At 35.3% G+C, this 21438-nt stretch overlaps 1 protein-coding gene across 7 annotated transcripts in view; it reads left to right on the forward strand.

Annotated features, from left to right (window-relative positions):
• Positions 1-21438, forward strand: part of DOP1A (DOP1 leucine zipper like protein A) — a 110229-nt gene that overhangs the window by 6559 nt on the left and 82232 nt on the right. The window contains exon 1 of one of the 7 annotated variants that reach the window (XM_045842626.1): positions 3354-3481. The exons of the other annotated variants lie outside the window; for them this stretch is intronic. The gene's annotated coding sequence lies outside the window, so the exon portion shown is untranslated. Of the gene's footprint in view, positions 1-3353; positions 3482-21438 lie in introns of those variants that run through there. 7 annotated transcript variants of the gene reach the window in all.

Consider the following 21438-nt stretch of genomic DNA (forward strand, 5'->3'; position numbering starts at 1 on the left):
ATTTTTCTTGTTTGTTGAGGTAGGCCTATAATGCTATGAATTTTCCAATTAGGACTCCATTCACTCTGTCTTACAGCTTTTGGGTTACCATGTTTTTATTTTCATTTGTCTCAAGGTATCTTTTGATTTTGTCCTTGATCTCATTGTTAATCCATTCACTGTTTAATAACATGTTATTTAACCTCCATGTGTTTGTGGTGTTTTTCAGTTTTTTTCTTATAATTTCTAAATAGTTTCATACTGTGTGGTTAGAGAAGATACTTGATATGATTTCAGTCTTCTTACATTTATTAAGACTTGTTTCATGTCCTAACATGTGGTCTGTCCTAAAATATGATCTGTGTACACTTTAAAAGAACATATATTATGCTTTTGGGGGATGAAATGCTCTGAAGGTATCAATTAACTTCGTCTGTTCTAGTGTGTCATTTAAGGGCAGTGTCAAACTTCAGTCATTTTTATATCATCCTCAAAATTCTGGCCACAACTGCATCTTCCTTGAATACTTATTTCCTTAATATTTTTTATATCAATGTGATTATTAAAATATTTTAAAGAAAACTTGAAATAACCACCATAAATAAAAAGCAATTATTATGTGCCATAAATAGAAGGTAGACATAGAGATGAAAATGACTGAAACAAAACATTGTGGTTCAATTCTACGTAGAATTAATTTATTGCTGAAGACTGTAGCTTGATATTTACTGTTTTTTTTTCTTTAAAAGGGAAATTAGGAAAAATTATAGAGGTGATGGTAACACCAGTCTAAGACTTCCTGATGTAGTCTGAGGAATTAAAATAGAAGGAAGGTGAAATAACTTGCTTACTTGATTCCATGTCCCCTGGCCCTCGTCCTTGAGGCCCATACAATTATCTTATATTTGGTTGGTGGCCAGAATTTTGGGAGATACTGTATTATACAGGGCTTGCAAATTCCTTAGAATTTTATCTGTGAAAGAATTGGGAAGCAAAGCCTGAATTCTCATTTAAAAAATATATTAGAGTCTAACTTTAAAAATACAACATGAAGATAAAAAGTTAACATTATTATTATTGAATCCTAAGTGTCTATTTTTATCAAAAATGTTTTTAATGTTACTTTTACAAATAAGGCACCATTACCTCTTTGTTCTTTGGGTATATTAGCTTTAAGATAAACCTTTAAATCTAAAAATAAATCTAAATCTAAAACCACAGGCAGTCTTTTATGATAAAGTGATGACTGTATGAGATGTTAATAATACAATGTTTATCTGGCAAAGCTCCTGTAAGAGTAGATGATGTAATAAACTTAAAAGGATCTGATATCTCTTTTATTTCTTCCTTTATTCTTTTTCTTTAATAGTTTATTCTTTATCATATCTTTTTCCATTACCATTTATCTACCTTATACCCCTTCTACCTCCACCCACCCCCTCCCCATTGTAGTCAACACACTGTTGTCCTTGTCCATGAGGCCTTTTTACTTTTTGCTGAATCCCTCCACCACCACCCTGCCCCCGGGGGCTGTCAGCCTGCTCTCTATAAGTGTGTCTCTATTTTGTTTGTTAGTTCAGCTTGTTCATTAGATTCCATGTATGAGTGAAATCATATGGTGTTTTTCTTTCTCTGACTGTCACATTTCACTTAACATGATGCTGTCTAGGTCCACCCATATTGTTATACAGGATAAACATCTCTTTCTTTTTTAAGGCCAAGTAATATTCCATTATGTAAATGTCCATAGCTGTTTTATCCACTTATCTACTCATGGACACTTGGGCTACTTCCAAATCTTGGCTATTGTAAATACTGCTGCAAATGAACGTGGGGTGCTTATGTTCTTTCAAATTAGTGTTTTGGGTTTTATTGGATAAATTCCCAGAAGAGAAATTGCTGGGTCATAAGACAATTCCATTTTTAATTTTTTGAGATGACTATACTGTTTTCCACAGTGGCTACACCAGTCTGCATTCCCACCAACAGTGCAAAAGGGTTCCCTTTCTCCATATCCTTGCCAGCACTTGTTTGTTGATTTGTAGATGATAGCCATTCTGACAGATATGCAATGGTATCTCATTGTGGTTTTAATTTGCATTTCTCTGATCATTAGTGATGTTGAACATCTTTTCGTATGTCTATTGGCCATCTGTATGTTCTCTTTGGAGAAGTGTCTATTCAGGTCCTTTGCCCATTTTTTAATTGGGTTATTGTTGGTTTTTTTTTGTTTTGTCTTTGGTGTTGAATTTTACAAGTACCTTAAAAATTTTTGATATTAACCACTTATCGGAATTATTGGCCAGTATGTTCTCCCATTTAGTAGGTTGTCTTTTTTATTTTCTTGATGGTTTCCTTTGCCTTGCAAAAATATTTTAGTTTGATGTAGTCGTGTTTATTCACTTTTTCTTTGATTTCCCTTGCCTGAGGAGCTATAGCAGAAAAATTATTGCTATGAGTAATGTTTAGGATTTTACTGCCTATGTTTTCTTCCAGGATTTTATGGTTTTGAATCTAACATTTAATTCTTTAATCAATTTTGAATTTATTCAAATGTGTGACCTAAGAAGGTGATCATGTTTTATTTTTCTCTGCATATCTTTCCAATTTTCCCACCACCTTTTATTGAATAAACTATCATTAGCCTATTGTATGTGCTTGCTGCTCTGTCAAATATTAATGGACTCTAAATGTATTGATTTATTTCTGGGCTCTGTATTCTGTTCCATTCATCCCTGTGTCTGTTTTTGTGCCAGTACCATGTTGTTTTGGTTACAATGGCCTCATAGTATAGTTTGGTATTAGGTAGTGTGATTTCTCCATGTTGGTTCTTCTCTCTCAAAATCACTGTAGCTATCAAGATTTTTTGTGGTTCTATATAAATGTTCAAAATATTTGTTCTAGTTCTGTGAAATACATCATTGGTATCTTGATAAGAATTTTGTTGAATGTATAAATTGCTTTGGGCAGTAGGGACATTTTAATGATGTTAATTCTTCATGTTCATGAACACAGTATATGCTTACACTTATTTATGTCTTCTTCAGTTTCTTTTGTCAGTGTCATATTTTTTTTGAGTACAGGTCTTTTAGATTCTTGGTTAAATTTACTCCTAGGTATTTTATTTTTTGAAGCAATTGTGAATGGGAAGTTTTCTTACTCTCTCTTTCTGATAGTTTATTATTGGCATATAAAAATACAATTGATTTCTGGATATTAATTTGTATCCTGCTACTTTACTGAAGTCTTTTATTCGTTCCAGTAGTTTCTTGGTGGGATCTTTAGTGTTCTCTTTGTATCATGTCATCTGCAAGTAATGACAGTTTTACTTCTTCCTTTCCAGTTTGGATGCCTTTTATATGTCCTTCATGTCTGTTGCTGTGACTAGGACTTCCAGTGCTATGTTGAACAAGAGAGGTGAAAATGGACATCCCTGTATGTTTCTGATCTAAAGGGCAACACTCACAGTGGGTTCATCATATATGGCCTTTATTACATTTAGGTATGTTTCCTCTAATCCCACTTGGCTAAGAGTTTTTATCGTACATGGGTGCTGGATTTTATCAGATGCTTTCTCTGCATCTATTGATATGTTTATATTGTTTTTATCTTTCATAATGCTTATGTGGTATGTCACATTTATTGATTTGTGAATGTTGTTCTAACCCAGAATAAATCCCATTTGATCATGGCGTATGATCTTTCTGATGTACAGCTGTATTTGGTTCGCTAACATTTTGTTGATGATTTTACCATCTATGTTCATTAGGAATATTGGCCTATAATTTTTTTTTTGTAGTGTCTTTTCTGGTTTTGGAATTTGGATAATGCTGACCTCATAAAATGAGCTTGGGAGTCTTCCCTCCTTTTGAGTATTTTTGGAATAGTTTGTGAAGGAGAGGTGTTAGTTCTTTTGGGAATGTTTGATAAAATTCACCTGTGAAGTCATTCAGTCCAGGGCTGTTGTTTTTTGGGAGTTTTTTTATTACTGCTCCTATTTTATGAGGTGTAATTTCTCTATTCAGATTCTCCTTGATTTGGTTTGGAAGATTGTATGTTTCTACAAATTTATCCATTTTGTCCAGATTGTCCAGTTTATTGGCACATAGTTGTTCGGAATATTTTTTTTACAATCCTTTGCATTTCTTTGGTGTCAGTTGTTACTTCTTCTCTTTCATTTATAATTGTATTTATTTGGGTTCTCTTCTTTTTTTCTTGATGAGTCTGATTAAAAGTTTGTCAATATTGTTTGGTTTTTCAAAGAACTAGCTCTTGGATTTGTTGCTCTTTTGTATTGTTCTTTTGTATTGTTTTTCTAGACTCTATTTCACTTATTTCTGCCCTGATCTTTATTATTTCCTTCCTTCTACTCACTTTGGGCTTGGTGTGTTGTTCTTTTCAAGTTCTTTTAAATGTAAAGTTGGACTGTTTAAGTGTAAAATTAGATTACTTATTTGAGCTTTTCTCTTATTTCTTGAGATAAGCCTATAATGCTGTGAGTGAGTAATGCTCTTGGGACTTCTTTCCCTGTGTCCCACAGATTTTGGGTTGTTGTGTTCTCATTTTCTTTTGTTTCAAGGTGTTTTTCGGTTTCTTCCTTGTTAACACATTCATTGTTTAATAACATGTTATTTAGCTTTCCAGTCTTTGTGTATCTCGTATTTTTCAGTTTTCATCTTGTGATTCATTTCTAGTTGCATAGCATTATAATCAGAGAAGATACTTGATGTGATTTCAGTCTTCTTAAATTTGTTGAAACTTGTTTTGTGCCCTAACATGTGGTCTACTATAGAAACATTACATGTGCACTTGAAAAGAATGTATTGTATATTCTGCTGCTTTGGGGTGAAAATGTACTGAACATATTTTATCATTTAAATCCATTTGATCTAGTTTAAGGCTGTTGTCTGTCTCCTTATGATTTTCTGTCTAGAAGACCTATCCATTGCAGTCAATGGGGTGTTAAAATCCCTAATATAACTGTATTTCTGTCAGTCTCTCCCTTTATGTTTGTCAAGATTTGATTTGCATAAATGTTTACTAGGGTTATATCCTCTTGTTGGATTGGTCTTTTTATCATTATGTAGCATCCTTCTTTGTCTTTTACTATATAGCCTTGGTTTTAAAGTCAATTTTGTTGGATTTACATATTGCTATCCCAGCTTTTTTTTTTCTTTTTCACTTTCATGAGATATCTTTTTCCATCCCTTTAGTTTTAGTTTATGTGTATCTTTCATTCTGAGGTGGGTCTCTTGAAGACAGCATGTATATGGATCTTGCTTTCTTATCCATTCAGCTACTCTATATCTTTTGATTGGAGCACTTAAGCCATTTACATTTAAAGTGATTATTGATACATATGTATTTATTGACATTTTTAAACAAATTTTCTTTGTATTTTTTTCTTTTTTGTTCTTCTTAAAGCAAGTCCTTTATTATTTGTAGCAATACTGGTTTGGTGTTAACAAACTCCTTTAGCTTTTTCTTGTGTGGGAAGACTTTCTCTTCAATTTTAAATGATAGCCTTGCTGGGTAAAGTAACATTGGTCCTTGCCTTTCATCACCTTGCATATTTTATGCCAGTCTGGCCTTCTGGCCGTAAATGTTTCTGTTGAGAAATCAGGTGATAGTCTTATGGGAGCTTCTTTGTAGGTAACTAAATGCTTTTCTCTTGAAGTTTGTAAAGTATTCTCTCCTTGTCTTTAAGCTTTGTCATTTTAATTATATGTGTCTTGCTCTGGGCCTCTTTGGGCCCATCTTGTTTGGGGCTCTCTGCACTTACTGGACTTGTATGTCTTTTTTCTTCATAAGGTTAGATAATTTTTTGGCCATTATTTCTTCATATAGGTTATCAGTCCCTTGCTTTATCACTTCTTCAGTTACATCCATAATGTGGATGTTGTTATGCTAATGTTGTCTTAAAGGTGCCTTAAACTGTCTGCATTTTTTAAGATTCTTTTTTCTTTTTGCTGCTCTGATTCAATATTTTTCTCTGCCTTGTCTTCCAAATCACTGATTTAATTCTCTGTTTCATCTAACCTACTGTTTATTCCTTTGAGTCTATTATTTATTTATTATTTATTTCAGCTGTTGTATTCTTTATTTCTGACTGGCCCCTTTTATGGTTTTCGTGTCTTTTTTCCATGCTCTTGAGCATCCTGATAATAATTACTTTGAACTCTATATTTGAAAATTCCTTGCTTCCATTTCACTTAGCTCTCTTCTGGTGAATTCTCTTGTTCTCTCATTTAGGGCCTCTTTCTTTGTCTTCCTACTTTGGCTGACTCTTTGTATTTGTTTCTACAAGGTGTGGGGCAGAAAAATAAACCAGAATTATCTTCTTGTAGTACAGGCTCTGCCCATGAGGTGAGTTTTCTAGGAACCCATCTCTAACAGTGTTCCAGCTGGCATTGTTGTGAGAGGCTGTGTTTGGCTTCAGTGAATTTTTATTTGAGGACTATTTTAGTGTGTTTGCCCATTTCCTGATGGGTGATTTATAAGTGTACCTGCCCACACTGTGCTATTAAGCAGTTTTTGTTCAAAACAATATGACCCTGGTGCCTCACCCTCTTGTTTCACTCAGTCTCACCCCAAGTGACTTTTTTTGTTTCCCTTGATGAAAAAAGTCCTTAAAGGGAAATGTTTTTCTCATGTGGAAGAGGTAAAACAAAAAATGGCAGAAGCACTAAAAGACATGAAAATTGATGAGTTCAAAGTGTTTTGAGCTGTGGAAAAAATGTCTCAATAGGTATATTGTATCAAATGGAAAGTATTTTAAAGGTGACTGAAATTTAAACATGTGAGAATAAATACATATTTTTTATTTTATTTATTTTTAGTTCTTTTATAGAGAGGGGAAGGGAAGGAGAGAAGGAGAGAAACATCAATTGTGGTTGTGTCTCACATATACCCTACTAGGGATCTGGCCCACAACCCCGGGCGTGTGCCCTGACTGGGAATCGAACCAGCAACCTTTTGGTTCACAGGCCCACGCTCAATCCACTGAGCTACACCAGGCAGGGCTAAATACACATTTTTTAATTAATAAATTCCATATTTTCTCCCCTCCCCCTTATGTAGATCTGCAAAGACTCTGGTGCATGCCTATTTCAGAAGTTGCTTGTGCAACCCATTTGGAGCTATCAGTGATGCACAGTTGATCAGCTCTCTCTGTTGGACCTTGGTGCATACAGAAAGAACCAAGCTATGCACCAAGGTTGGCTTTTACCAGCACCCAGTTTGGTAGAGGGTCTTAAATATCCAGAGGTCTGCCTGCACATACAGGCTGTCTTTTAGGCTTAATCACTAGAAGAGCCTCTAGCTGTACTCCTCAGCAGGGTTTAAGCTCCACAGGGTGGGGCAGAGTAATTCCTGTGGGCCTGGCTATTGCTTCCCCTCAGGCTGATGCCACGTGGACGGTAGTGCTCTGCCTGAGAAAGGTGGCTTCTGCAGTGTGGGAATGACTCAACACAGGGATCCTAGTAGCTGCTCCTTCAGTTGTCTCCCCAGAGCCACCAACTCCAGACTCTATTCACACATCTCTAGTCCACTCTGTACCTCCCTCTGCAACCCTCCCAAGATAAGTGGCTGAAGTGAAATTTTGTGTGTTGGCCCTTTAAGAGACTGTCTGTATCTCTAGTTATTTCTCCTTGGCAGACTGAAACCATGCTGCTTATCACAGCTGGATGTTATTTGGGTTCCCTTCCCAGTTCTGGTACTCTAGGCTGGGAAGCCTAGCTTGGGGTTTAGATCCTACACTTCTTGGAGGAGACCCCAGGGGCCGTTGAGATGTCCCCTAGGACTTGAGTTGCTGCCCGTAGTAGCCCAGCCAGCCTTCATATACCTCCACACTCCCTACTAGTCTCAATGTGGTTTCTTCCATACGTCTGTGATTATAAAGCTTATTTTCAGTCTGATTTTTTATGAGTTAATGAAAAATTCTCTTATGGTAAAAATTTTGTATGAATAGGCAGGAAAATAAATTCCTTACTCTACAAAATATGTCTTGTATTTTAACTTGCTATGGTTGTTTATAGGCATGTATTTATATTATGAGCTTAATGCTTAAATTGCCATTATTTTGTGATCATGAATAAAGAGTTCAAGTAAATAGACCACTTATTTGGTGTTACTCTTTTCCAAAAAAAATTTTACCTGAGTGATACTAGGTTTATCAGTATGCACAATACTTTGCTACTCAACCAGGAGTCAGATTGCTGTTAATCTGAGTTTCAGGGAGGAAACCTCAATTGGGAAGTACGACAAGAGCCCTTTAGATAAAGACTATTTATCTAAACAAGTAGTTTCTTTCCTACAGCTCTACTATAAAATAAAGCAGCAGTATAGAAACAGTGCAGATAAACTGTCATCATTTAAAAGTGACATCTGAGTATAATCAGAAAACCTATAAATAAAAGTGCAGTAGTCTTAGTCCTTTGAATTAAACACATAAAAATCTCTATATTTCCAGTTGCTTTTCATTGTGCTATTACATTATGAAAAAGTACTATAAAATATCAGCTACCTGAAACCTTTAGGACAGGTGTTACAATCCAATTTTTCTGGTAGCTGGAACTTTTATATAGCACAAATGCCATCACAATCTTCTGATTATACTTTTTTGCTTGTCTGCAGCATGATGCACTCATCAATGTGGCCTTTCTATTCACACTTACACACAGCTTATAGTGTGTCTCAATTTTAAAGTTTCCTGGACAGACATTTTTCTCCTTAGAAGAAACATAGAACATAGTACTTGTTTTAAAATTAGTGTGTGTGTTTTGGGAAAAAAATATTTAAATGACTTCCACAACATCAGTTCCATAAGTGTTACCACCCATTAGGAGTTCACCTTAGGGGTTCCCAAAACTGTGTGTGTGTGTGTGTGTGTGGCAGTCAGTGTTTTATTCAAAACTCTGTGTCCCAAGCCTACCTGATTCTGTAATTTGAGGCTGTTTATTAGGTTTATTTGACCTGGTAGTTAGGATTATTTTTATGTGTCTTTTAAGTTAAAGAGTTTAAGGAAACTATAGAGTATAAAGGAAAATGTTATTTGAGAACAAACTCTTCAGTTATCTATTACCACGTAACTACTTTAAAATGTACTGACTTAAAACAACAATGAATATCTTTTATAGTTTCTATCAGAAGGGATTGGGGAGGAGTGAAGTTGTGAGGTTGTATTTGAGTATTTTGTGAGGTTGCAGTCAGATGTCATCTAAAGGTTTGATTAGGGTTGAAGAACCCCCTTCTGAAGTGGCTCACATGCTGGCAAGTTGTTTCTGGCTGTTAGAGTGAGGCTTCAGTGGCTCCCTACATGGACCTCCCTACGGGCTCCCTGAATGTCTTTATGACAAAGAGTAGTCTGTCCCAGACTGCGTTCATGATCCAAGAGACATCAAGGTGGAAGCTGCAGTGTCTTCTGTGACCTTTCCCCTCTGCCTTATTGTATTTATTGTTCACATAGGCTAGCCATAATTTTGTGTGGGAGGGGATACAAGGGTTGAATACCCTTATATATGGGGGTACGAGGGTCATTGGAGGCCACCTTGAAAGCTAGCTACCACATCTTATAAAGCTAGTATGTGCACATGTCTCTAAGGAATAAACAGTTCATATTTATTCAGTATGTGGTATATAAACAGCTCATGGTTTTAGAAAGAGTATTCAAAGAATAACTTAAAATGCCACTTGATTTTACTATACTAAAAAAACAGTTTATTAACAAAGTAACTAATCTCTGTGGTTCTTTGCCAGGGGGGTAGGGTGACTCTGGGTTTGAAAGTAAAATTTAAGGTACAGATTACGTTCATTTTGGTTTTCATTTATTATAAGATGGAGGGAAGAAATGCTGTGTTTTCTTTTTAAAGGTATTATTCATTCACTTTTAAAAAGTTAGACTTAATATAATAAATAGGGATTAAGTCACATGGTTTTAAAAGTATAAAAAAATATATGCAGTGAAAAGGTTCGAAGGAACCTATGGGTCTCCCTGACCCATATTTATCCAATTCCCACCTGGTCCCCAGAGAATAATCAGTTTTAATATTTTCTTTTGTGTTTTTTGAGAAACACACACATATGCAAATTATATGAAGATATTTTCCCCCCTTTAAAATATTAATGATAGCATACAATAAACATGGTTACTCACCTTGATTATTTTAATTTATATATCTTGGGAGTTTTTTTCTAAATCAGTACATAGTCTATATCCATTCTTTTTACCAGCTTAGTATGTTCTATTGTCATTCAGTTTTTATCATGTGTTTTAGTCATTTACTATAGGTCAAGCACTTTATTAGGAGATGGGGAGGTGAGAGCTAACATGATAGATGAGGGCTTTATCACAGAAATCATCACCCCTGGGAGTCATAGTGCAATTATAATAAAGCAAAAAGAAGTTCTGTGATAGGGGAAGTACAATGTATAGTGGGAGTTCACAGAAAGGAGGTGTATATAAGAGTGTTGAGGAGATGGTGGAATGGTCAGGGAAGACTTTCCAAAGGGGGTATAATTATAGGCTGAAGGATGACTAGGTACTACTAACCAATTCAAGTTGAGATTTAGTGTTTTAGGCAGATGGAATTTTTAAATACTTTAAAGATTACTGCAAAGCTACGGTAATCATCGTAGCATGATACTGACATAAAGACAAACATACAGACCTATGTAATATACTAGAAAATCTTGAAGTAAACCCAAGTGTATAGATGGTCAAATGATCTTCAACAAAGGGTGCCAAGACCACTTTACATGGGAAAGACAGCCTCTTCAACAAATGGCATTTGAAAACTGAATATCCACATACAGAAAAATGAAATTGAAACCTTACTTTACAGCATATACAAAATTAACTCAAAATGGATTATATGTCGAAACCTAATAACCTAAAATTATAAAAGCCATGGAAGAAAAAATATAGCTTCATGATATTGGATTTGGTAATGATTTCTTGGATGTAACAGCAAAAACAGGTAACAAAAGCAAAAATAGACCAATGGGACTACATCAAACTTAAGAACTTTCAAAGGACACAATCAAAAGAATGAAAAGACAACTAAAAGAATGGGAGAAGATACTCTCAAGTCATATATCTGAAAAGGAGCTAATATCCTGAATATATAAAGAACTCTTAACTCGACAACAAAAAGACAACTAAAAAATGGGAAAGGCCCTAGGTGGGTGGATCAGTTTGTTGCAGCATTGTCTTATATACCAAAAAGGTCATAGGTTTGATCCCTGGTCTGGGCACAAATGGGAGGCGACAAATTGATCCCCCTCTCTCTCTCTCTCTCTCTCTCTCTCATCAATAAATATTTCCTTAGGTAAGGATTAAAAAAAAAAAGGTAAAAAATGAATAGATGTTTATCTAAAGATGATATACAAATGGCCAAGCCTATGAAAGGATACTGAACATTAATAATTGTTAAAGAAATGCAAATCTTTGTACAGGTGTGATGCCACTTCACACCTATTTGGATAGCTACTATTAAAAAAAGAAACAGGCCTGGCCAGTGTGGCTCAGTTGGTTGGACATTGTCCCCAAAAACAAAAGGTCATCGATTCAATTATGGGTACTTTCCTGGGTTACAGGCCTGGTTCCTGGTTGGGGCACATGCTAGAGGCAGCCAATCAATATTTCTGTCCCTCTCTCCCTACCTTTTCCTCTCTCTAAATAAATAAATAAAATCTTAAAAAAAAACACAAAATAACTCTTATCAACAATGTGGAAAAATTAGAAGCTTTGTATACTGCTGGAGAAAATGTAAAATGGTACAGCTACTATAGAAAACAGCATGGTGTTCCCTCAAAAAATTAAAAGTAGAGCTACCATATGATCTAGCAATTTCATTTCTAGGTATTTATCCAAAATAATTGAAAGCAGGATCTCAAAGAGGTATTTACACACCCAAATTCATAGCTACTTACAATAGCCAAGAGGCAGAAACAACCTAAATGCTTATGAATGGATGAAGGGATGAACAAAATGTGGTAAATACATACAGCAGAACATTATTTAACCTGAAAAGGAAGAAAATCCTGTCATATGGTACAGCAAGGATGACCTTGAGGTTCATGGGATAGATTGCACAAGAGTTTGAATACACTGAGTGCTACCAAACTCTACACTTAAAGATGATTAAAATTGTCAGTTCTATGTATGTTTTACCACAATTACAAAAAAAGGTGGTAAACTTTTAGAAACATGAAGCATATATGCATTTTTTAAGTACTGTTCTATAATGTAAGCCATGTTTCTAAATAATGAAAAAGATACCTATTAAATAATGAGACAAGTCAAAGGCACTGAATCAGAAAGTATTGTGCAGTCACAGCATTTTAGTATAATTTTTTTTATAAGGAAAAAAGCTCTTGAAAAGGAGTGTAGGGCATATTTAGAAAAGGAGTAGATTATGCACTGGGATAGGGGGGAGCAAGTCTTGAACAGTTCACTAACGTTAAAGAAAAAAATATACAATGACATCTGTATAAGATGGTAAGCTAACTTTATTCAGGGTCATCAAGATAGATGTAGTGACCACTACAATGGGATTTTATAAGTGGAGAAAGATTGGCCTCATCCAAATACAGCATGGGAATTTATAGCCAAGATGCAGGGCATCAATGGATGGAACATTACTAAGAGGAAACATTAGGGTAAAGGGGGAATTCTCCCTAAACTGACCTAGCAAGACCTCGCTGAAGACAGGCCATAGTGATCAGATTTTGGAGGATGGGGAACCTGATCAGGTGTTGGCAAGGTGTGGTGGTGCATGCGTCTTTTTAAACTGACTTAGTAGGGTTTTGCCAAAACTCCGTTTTACAAGGAAGTGTACAGGTAGACCTAGAAGAGGTTTCAGAAGCCTACTAATGTTTGGTAAGCCAGGAGAGATATGAATGGGTACAGTTTATAAAAAGACTTTATCATCACATGATTAAGAGCTTTCATTTCATTTCTAAGTAATTAAGTGTCACATTGATAGCAATGATGGGTACTTCTTCCAGGCTAAGCAAGCACTGGGCTAAAGGGCTTTTTATGGATTATACATTTACTTTTCTGAGCTTCCAGCAGGAAGTAATATGCTCAAACTATTTTTTTGCTGTGTAAAATTAATTGGCTGTTAGAGAAGCTGAAGTTAGTAAAACTGAGAGGCTATTGTAATAGTTCAGGTGTAGTCATTCAGGAGCTGTGATTAAAAGACTATTTTGAAAAATGTCTACTACAGTCAACTTCAGCTGGAACAACAACAAAAAAAGCTGAATTTGCTGGTAGATTGGATATGAGGAGATAAAGCCCACATGCAAGCTTGTGTTATTGGCAAGATGATGGTTCTCTTGACAGTAATGAAGTAAAAAAAAAAATTCAGAGAATAACAATAACAGTTCTTGACAGGTTATGTTTTTTGTATTGGAGTAATAGCCTAAAGAAATTTAAGAGAGCAGAGTGATTATGAAACAGAAAGTAGAGAAGTACAATAATAACAGTTCATGGTTTATTAGTGTTTTGGAGGGTAGCTGGTTTTTGTAAAGGGACTCTGAATATTTTCCAGTAATCAAGAACACCTTATTTTGTTTCTGATTCTTTGTTGTATCTACCAGAATATCTACACTTCTTTCTCTTGCATAGTAACACTTCAATGAAGTTTTTATGATGTGTGTAATTAACACTGTTGTTCTGTTTTCACCTTAACCTTAAAACATGAGAGGCAAGACATGTACAAGTTAATGTTTAACAAAGTGAAATGCTCAATCTCTGACTCCATCTTGTTGAAGTCTGCTCTGTTCTCATGGCCTTCAGTCTAATAACTTCTGCTTAGTCTTGTGTATAGACATGCTAATCATTAGAGAAATTCCGCTTGCAGCTTGAGTATTATAAAAACAGGTCCTTACCAGAAAGTGCTTTCCCTGACGAGATGAGAGAAGTATTTATTGGTTATCAAAGATTGGCAGGAACCTTATGACTGCATTCATATTAACTAGCACACGCATCCTTAGATACCTGCTGGCTGGCTCCCAATGTCTGTGGTGGTCAGTTCCCTCTTGCCCCTCTCATTTCCCCTTCCCTTGGCATAAAAGAAGCCTGAACTCTGCACTTTTGGAAGATGGATTTGAGAACTAGGGCCCCTGTCCTCTCATTTGGCTTCTTCTCAATTAGTAAACCTTTCCTAACTCCAAACTCTGATATTTTGAGATTTGGCTTTTCAAAGCGTTGGGCACATGGACTTTGGACCAGTATACCACTGTTACCCTGTTTTTGTCAGTGAAATATCTTAATATTGTTGAAATGAATTCTAATCTCTTCCCTTTGCCATTCAAGGGATTTCACCCTTGCAAACCTACTGACTGTCTAACACCATTCTTTCATAGTTTGAGTAAACTGATATACACAGACATATGCATGGTTTGTGTCCAGTGTGAAATATTTTATAAGTCCCTGTATGTGAAATCACTCAGCTAAAATGTTGGTACCTTCCTGCCTGTGTAATATTTTGATCCTGCCTTTTAGATGCACAGGCATGATTAAATTTGCATTTTAATGAATTTGTGTGTGTATGTGTGTGTACTCCTACTGTTTTACTTTTGGAAGTTTAAATAAAATTTACAAAGGAAAATAAACCTTAATACTACCCGGGATTTTTTTTTAGGTGGGTAAAAATACTTATTTTCTCTCACAGATTCAAGTTTGTTTACAGATATTCAGTTAAACTTAAATACACTAGGAAGTGTAGAAAAATTAGTACTGATTAGTATATATATCATAGCATTTCTAAGGTAATTCATGTAACAACCAGTCTTTGTTTCTAAATTGAACACTAAATAGTCTATTGTTTACTAATTTAAAATGGTGAAACATCACTGTAAAATTACTAATGTTCTAAAACATATTGGCTAAATTTTATTGGACATGATTTGATTAACTTAATATAGTAGGTTTAATTGAACATAAGATTATTTTTGCTTTTATTTTATGTCTGTTTTTTTAGTTAAGGGAATATTTCTTTTGAATTTTAAGCAGAATCATTGTCATTTTTTTAAAGTTTATTTTAATGATTATGCTATTACAGTTGTCCCATTTTTTCTCCCCTTCATTCCCCTCCACCTTGTACCCACCCCCTGCCCAATTGTCATTGTTAAGTGAAGAGTAATAGTTACCTATAAATGAGCATATTTATTTTGAGAAAGATGCTTTGTGAAAAGTGATGTTTTAAACTGAAAAAAGGATTTGGTAGGATAGCTAAAAGAGTTCTTTTCTTTTTTCATTTTTTAAAGAGATTTTTTTAAATACATATATTTTTAAAGATTTTATTTATTTATTTTTAGAGAGGGAAGGGAAGGAGAATGAGAGAGAGAGAGAAACATCACTGTGCGGTTGCTAGGGATCATGGCCTGCAACCCAGGCACTTACCCTGACTGGGAATCGAACATGCGACACTTCGCTTCGCAGCCAGCGCTCAATCCACTGACCTATGCCAGCCAGGGCTGGTTGTTCTTTTCTTAATCATTCTAAGTAGCCATGCATGCATTTTTATCACTGTTCTTGTTTTACCTTCTACTGTTTATATGTATTTTAAAAAAGCAATGTTTTTCTTCTCCCTAAATTGAAAACAAAAACAGAATATGGTCAGTCAAGGTAATTTGGATTCTCAGGACTTACCCTTGCTACCTAAAAAGTTTCAGTTCCACTTCCCCACTACCCAGTCAATGTATTCACAGGGAAACCAAACAGATTTTTTTTTAAGTTTTTGTTTTAATTATTTTTATAGAGGGGAAGGGAGGGAGAAAGGGGAAAAAATTGGGGGAAAATCCATTTGTTATAGCAACAAGAAAAATAAAGTACCTAGGAACAAACCTAACCAAGGAGGTAAAAGACCTGTACTCAGAAAATTACACAACACTGAAGAAAGAAATTAAGGAAAACACAAATAAATGGAAGCATATACTGTGTTCATGGATTAGAAAAGTTAACATCCTTAAAATGTCTGTACTACGCAAAGCGATTTATAGATTCAGTGCAATCCTTATTAAAATACCAATGGCATGCTTCACAGATCTAGAAAAAATATTTTAAAAATTTATATGGAACCATAAATGACCCAGAATAGCTTCAGCAATTTTGAGAAAGAAGAACAGAGTAGGAAGGATCACAATACCTGATATCAAACTATAGCACAAGGCCACTGTAATCAAAACAATCTGGTACTGACATAAGAACCAACCCATAGGTCAATGGAACAGAATAGAGAGCCCAGAAATAAACCCATGTGTGTATGGTCAATTAATACTCAACAAAGGAGGCAGGAGCATAAAATGGAGTAAAAGTAGCCTCTCCAACAAATAGTTTTGGGAAATCTAAACAGGTACATGCAAAAACAAAAAACAAAAAAAAAGAAAAAGAAAAAACGAAACTTGACCACCAACACAAAGATAAATTGAAGATTGATAAAATACTTAAATATAAGCTGTGACTCCATAAAAGTCCTAGAGGAGAACAGAGACAGGAAAATTTCAGATAGCCCACTCAGCAATATTTTCACTGATATGTCCCCTACAGCAAGGGAGTTAAAGGAAAGAATAAACAAATGGAACTGCATCAAACTAAAAAGCTTCTTCTTGGATCCAGCTTCTTTGGGACTCTCTGAGCATCCTGGACTTGCAGGTCTAGTTCCTTTGCTAGATTGGGGAAGTTTTCCTTATTTCCTCATTTGTTTAAATAAGCTTTCAATGTTTTGCTTTTTCTCTTCTTCTGGTACCCCTATGAAAGGCAAGGACCTACCTGAAAGATTACTCTGTCCAGCAAAGCTGTCATTTAGAATGGAAGGGTAGATCAAGTGCTTTCCAGATAAGGAGTTCCATCATCACCAAGCCATTATTATATGAAATGTTAAAGGGACTTATCTAAGAAAAAGAAGATGAAAAATTATGAACAGTAAAATGACAACCAACACAACTCTCAACAACTGAACCTAAAAAACAAAAGTAAGCCAACAACTAGAACAGAAACAGAATCGCAGAAATGGAAATCGCATGGAGGGTTATCAGTGCAGGGGTGGAGGGAGAGAATGTGGGGGAAAGGTACAGGGAATAAGAATCATAAATGATAGGTACAAAATAGACAGGGGCAGGTTAAGAATAGTATAGGAAATGAAGAAGCCGAAGAACTTACACATACAATCCATGGACATGAAGTAAGGCAGGAGGAATTTGGAGGGAGGGGGGTTGCGGGATGGAGGGGGATAAAGTGAAGAAAAATATGGGACAACTGTAATAGCATAATCAATAAAATATACTTAAAAAATAAAAAATCTGCATGGCTAAAGAAACTCATGAAAATGAAATGGGAATCAACTTTATGGGAGAAAATATTTGCCAATGATACCTTGGAGAAAGATTTGATCTCCAAAATGCATAAAGAACACACAGGACTCCATTCCAGGAAGACAAACAACTCAATTAAAAAATTGGCTAAGGACCTGAACAGACACTTCTTCAAGGAGGACATACAGAGGGCCCAGAGATATATGAAAGGATGCCCAGCATCACTAGCCATCAGAGATGTAAATTAAAACCACAGTGAAATACCACTTCACACCAGTTAGGAAGGCCATCATTAACAAATCAACAAACAGCAAGTGCTGGAGAGGTTGTAGAGAAAAGAGAATCCTGGTGCACTGTTGGTGGGAATGCAAACTGGTAGCCACTGTGGAAAACAGTATGGAATTTTTTCAGAAAACTAAAAATGAAACTGCCTTTGACCTGGTGATTCCACTGCTGGGATTATATTCTAAGAATCCTGAAACACCAATCCAAAAGAACCTATGCACCCCAGTGTTCATCGCAGCACAATTTACAATAGCCAAGTGTTGGAAGCAACCTGAGTGCCCGTCAGTAAATGAGTGGATCAAACAACTGTGGTACATTTACATAATGGAATACTACACAGCAGAAAGAAAGAATGAAGTCCTGTCCCTTAAGGCAGCATGGAGAAATCTGGAGAGCATTATGCTAAGTGAAATAAGCCAGGTGGTGAAAGACAAATACCGTACAATGTCACCTGTTCGTGGAACACAATCAACAAAACAAACAAGCAAGCAACGTATAACCAAAGACATTGAAATAAAGAACAAACTGAAGGTGGCCAGAGGGGAGGTGGGAGATAATGAGGGTAAAAAGAGGAAGGGTTTTCAAGGAACATGTGTAGGGGATACATGGACAAAGCCAAAGGAGGGTATGATTGAGGGTGGGGGATGGGGATGGATGGGGTGGGGAGACTAGTGGGTAGAATATGAAGACAACTGTACTTGAGCAATAAAAAATAAAAAAGAGTATCCTACAAGTATCAGACAACAAGAAATCAATTATTAACCCTTGCTAGATGGGTCAGTTGGTTGGAGTGTCATCCCATACACCAAAAAAAGGTAATACTTATTATCAGTCAGGGCACATATCTAGGTTGTAGGCTTGATCCCCAGTGAGGGTGTGTATGGGAGACAATCAGTCAGTGTTTCTCTCCCACTGAAACAGGGTTTCTCTCCAACATCAATGTTTCTCTCTCCCTCTCTCCCTCTAAAATCAATCAAAACATGTCCTGTGATGGGGATAAAAAGAAAGAAAGAAAAGGAAAAGAAAATAACTATCAGACAACAAGAAAAGAGGATCAGATTGGTATCTGATTTATCTTTAAATTATGCTGAAATATAATAGAAGAATATAATAAAATTCTGAGGAAAAATAATTGTGACTTTAGTTTTTCATCTAAAAAAGCATTAAAGTAATTTAAAAAATAGCTTTTTCTGTTGCAAACAGGCTTTACTAATACAGGCTGTGTTTTGTAGAGTAGTAATTCTTAAACTTTTTGAAGATTATGTAGAAAAATATTTTTGCAAATATTATTAAAGTAGTAGACTTATCTCCCCCCAAAAATGTAATGTGTAAAATTTGCATGTAATTTGAGGAATTTCACGGATCCATAAGGCTCATTTTGTATATGTGTATCTTTATTGAGATAATGTACATACCATACAATTCAAAGTGTATGTATGTGTGTGTGTATATTTGGAAAAGTGTATGTAAATATGTAATATTTACATATGTATATAAGTGTATAGATTTCAAAGTGTATGTAAAGTGTGTGTATATTTGGGAAAATGTCTACTCACATCTTTTGCCCATTTAAAGTGTGTAATTTAGTGGTTTTCAGTACGTTCATAGAGTTGTGTAACCATTCCTACACTCAATTTTGAACATTTTTATAATCTGGAAAAGAAACCCTGTTCTCATTAGGAATCACTCTCCATTTCCCCCCTTATTCCTGCCTCCCACCACCCTAAGCAAAAACTAATGTACTTCTGTATACATTTGTCTGTTCTGACCATTTTATATAAGTAGAATCATACAATATGTTTTTTTATAAAAGGTTTTTTTCACTTAGCATATTTTCAGTGTTCATCCATATTATAGCATGTAGTGGTACTTCATTCCTTTTTATAGTTGAAGAATATTCCATTGTATTTATCCATTCATTAGTTGATGGACATTTGTGTTATTTCCTGTCTTTAGCTATTATAAATAATTCTTTGAACATTCATCCAAAAGTTTTGTGTGGGCTTGTTTTCATTTCTCTTGGGTGCATATAACACACCTAGCAGTGGAATTGCTGAGTCATACAATAATTCCATGTTTAACCTTTTGAGAACTGTCAGACTATTTTCCAAAGCAGCTTCACTAATTTACATTCCCATCAGCAGTGTAGAAGTTTTCCATTTCTCCATATCTTTGCCAATATTTTTATTGTCTTTTTTATTCCAGCCATCCTAGTTGTGTGAGTATCTCAGTGTGGTTTTGAATTGCATTCCCTGATGATTAAGGATGTTGAGTATCATTTTATGTACTTATTGACCATTTGTGTATATTTGGAAAAATGTCTACTCACATCTTTTGCCCATTTTTAAATTATTTGTGTTTTTATTATGAACTTATGAGAGTTGTTTATATATTTCAAGTTCCTTATCAGAAATATGGGCGATAGATGTTCTTCCATTTGGTGAGTTGATGATGTCCTATGAACTACAAAGGTTTTTAATGTTGATGGAATCCAATTTAACTATTATTTTCTTTTGTTGCTTGCAGTGCTGTCCATGTTATTTCTAAGATTGGCTGGCTCTGGGTCACGAAGATTTAATCCTGTATTTTCTTCTAAGGGTTTTACAGTGCTGTTACATTGAAATCTGTGATCCATATTGAATTAAATTTTGTGTAGGTGTGAGGATGGAATAAACTTAATTCTTTTACAGAAGTGGATATCCAGTTATCCCAAAACCATTTGTTGAAAAGACTATTTTTACACCTTCCCTCTGCCCATTGAATTGTGTTAAACTCCCTTTGAGACCCATTCTTAGAACCTCCTTTGGTTCCATGAACCCAGTTCCAGGGAAAGTTTCAGAGTTAGTTAACTAAGTCAGAAAGGATACCAAAATAGTTGCAGGAAAGGCTACATTGGTTTCCAAGTTAAGCCTCAATTAAATCCTGTTACTACTCTGTGTCAGTTATCTATTGCTGTATAATAAATTACTCCTGGATTCAGTGGCCTAAAACAGCAGCTTTCTCAAGGTATAAATTTGGGGGATGTAGCTATGTAGTTCTGGCTCAGGTTCTCTCATTAAGTTACAATCAAGGTGTCGATTAGTCTTGCAGTCAAATCAAAGCTTGCCTGGGGCTGGAGGATCTGCTTCTCAAATGGTTCATTCTCAAGGCTGTTTTCAGAAAACCTCAAGCCCTTACTGCAGGAACTAATCCATAGTGTTCTTGGAAGTATCCTCATAACATGGTGACTGGCTTGCTGGCTTTCCCCAGCACTAGTGGTGGGTGCGGGGCAGAATCTAGGGTGCATCTATGACATAGTCTTAGCCATTATACATTGTCATTTCTGCTTTATTATTTTCCTTAGAATTAAGTCACAAAGTCCAGCCCACGGGGCTGGAGGATTAGGTACCACTTTTTGAAAGTAGTATCAAAGAATTTGTGAATATATTTTAAACTACTTCATGTACTTGTCATTTTTATTAAAATTAAGAAATTAAGGTTTAATTTCAAAGAGCTGGTGTTCCTTTGTACTATATGCTCACTTATTGTTTAATAAAATAAAATAATCTCCAAGTCATTAATTTTTTCCTTTCCTTTTTCTATTTTGCATGTCCTTGATGTTTACAGTCTAACCCATCTTAGTGTGTAAGATCAAAACAAAGGAAAGAGCTATGTATATCAGAAATGTTTTATCAGCAAATATGACAGGGAAATAAGATGATTTTAAAGTCAAAATATAGAATATTTCCTACTCTTCTAAATCCCATAAATCTCACAGCCATTTTTCCAGTTCCTATGAAGAAACACAATGAGTTTTCTTTAAAGCAGTCTGTTAATACTTCCATGACCCTGCATACTAGCTTACCAAAGTATTAA

The sequence above is a fragment of the Phyllostomus hastatus genome, unplaced genomic scaffold (genome assembly GCF_019186645.2).
Source record: "Phyllostomus hastatus isolate PE091 unplaced genomic scaffold, TTU_PhHast_1.1 phas_contig_40, whole genome shotgun sequence".
NCBI lineage: Eukaryota > Metazoa > Chordata > Mammalia > Chiroptera > Phyllostomidae > Phyllostomus > Phyllostomus hastatus.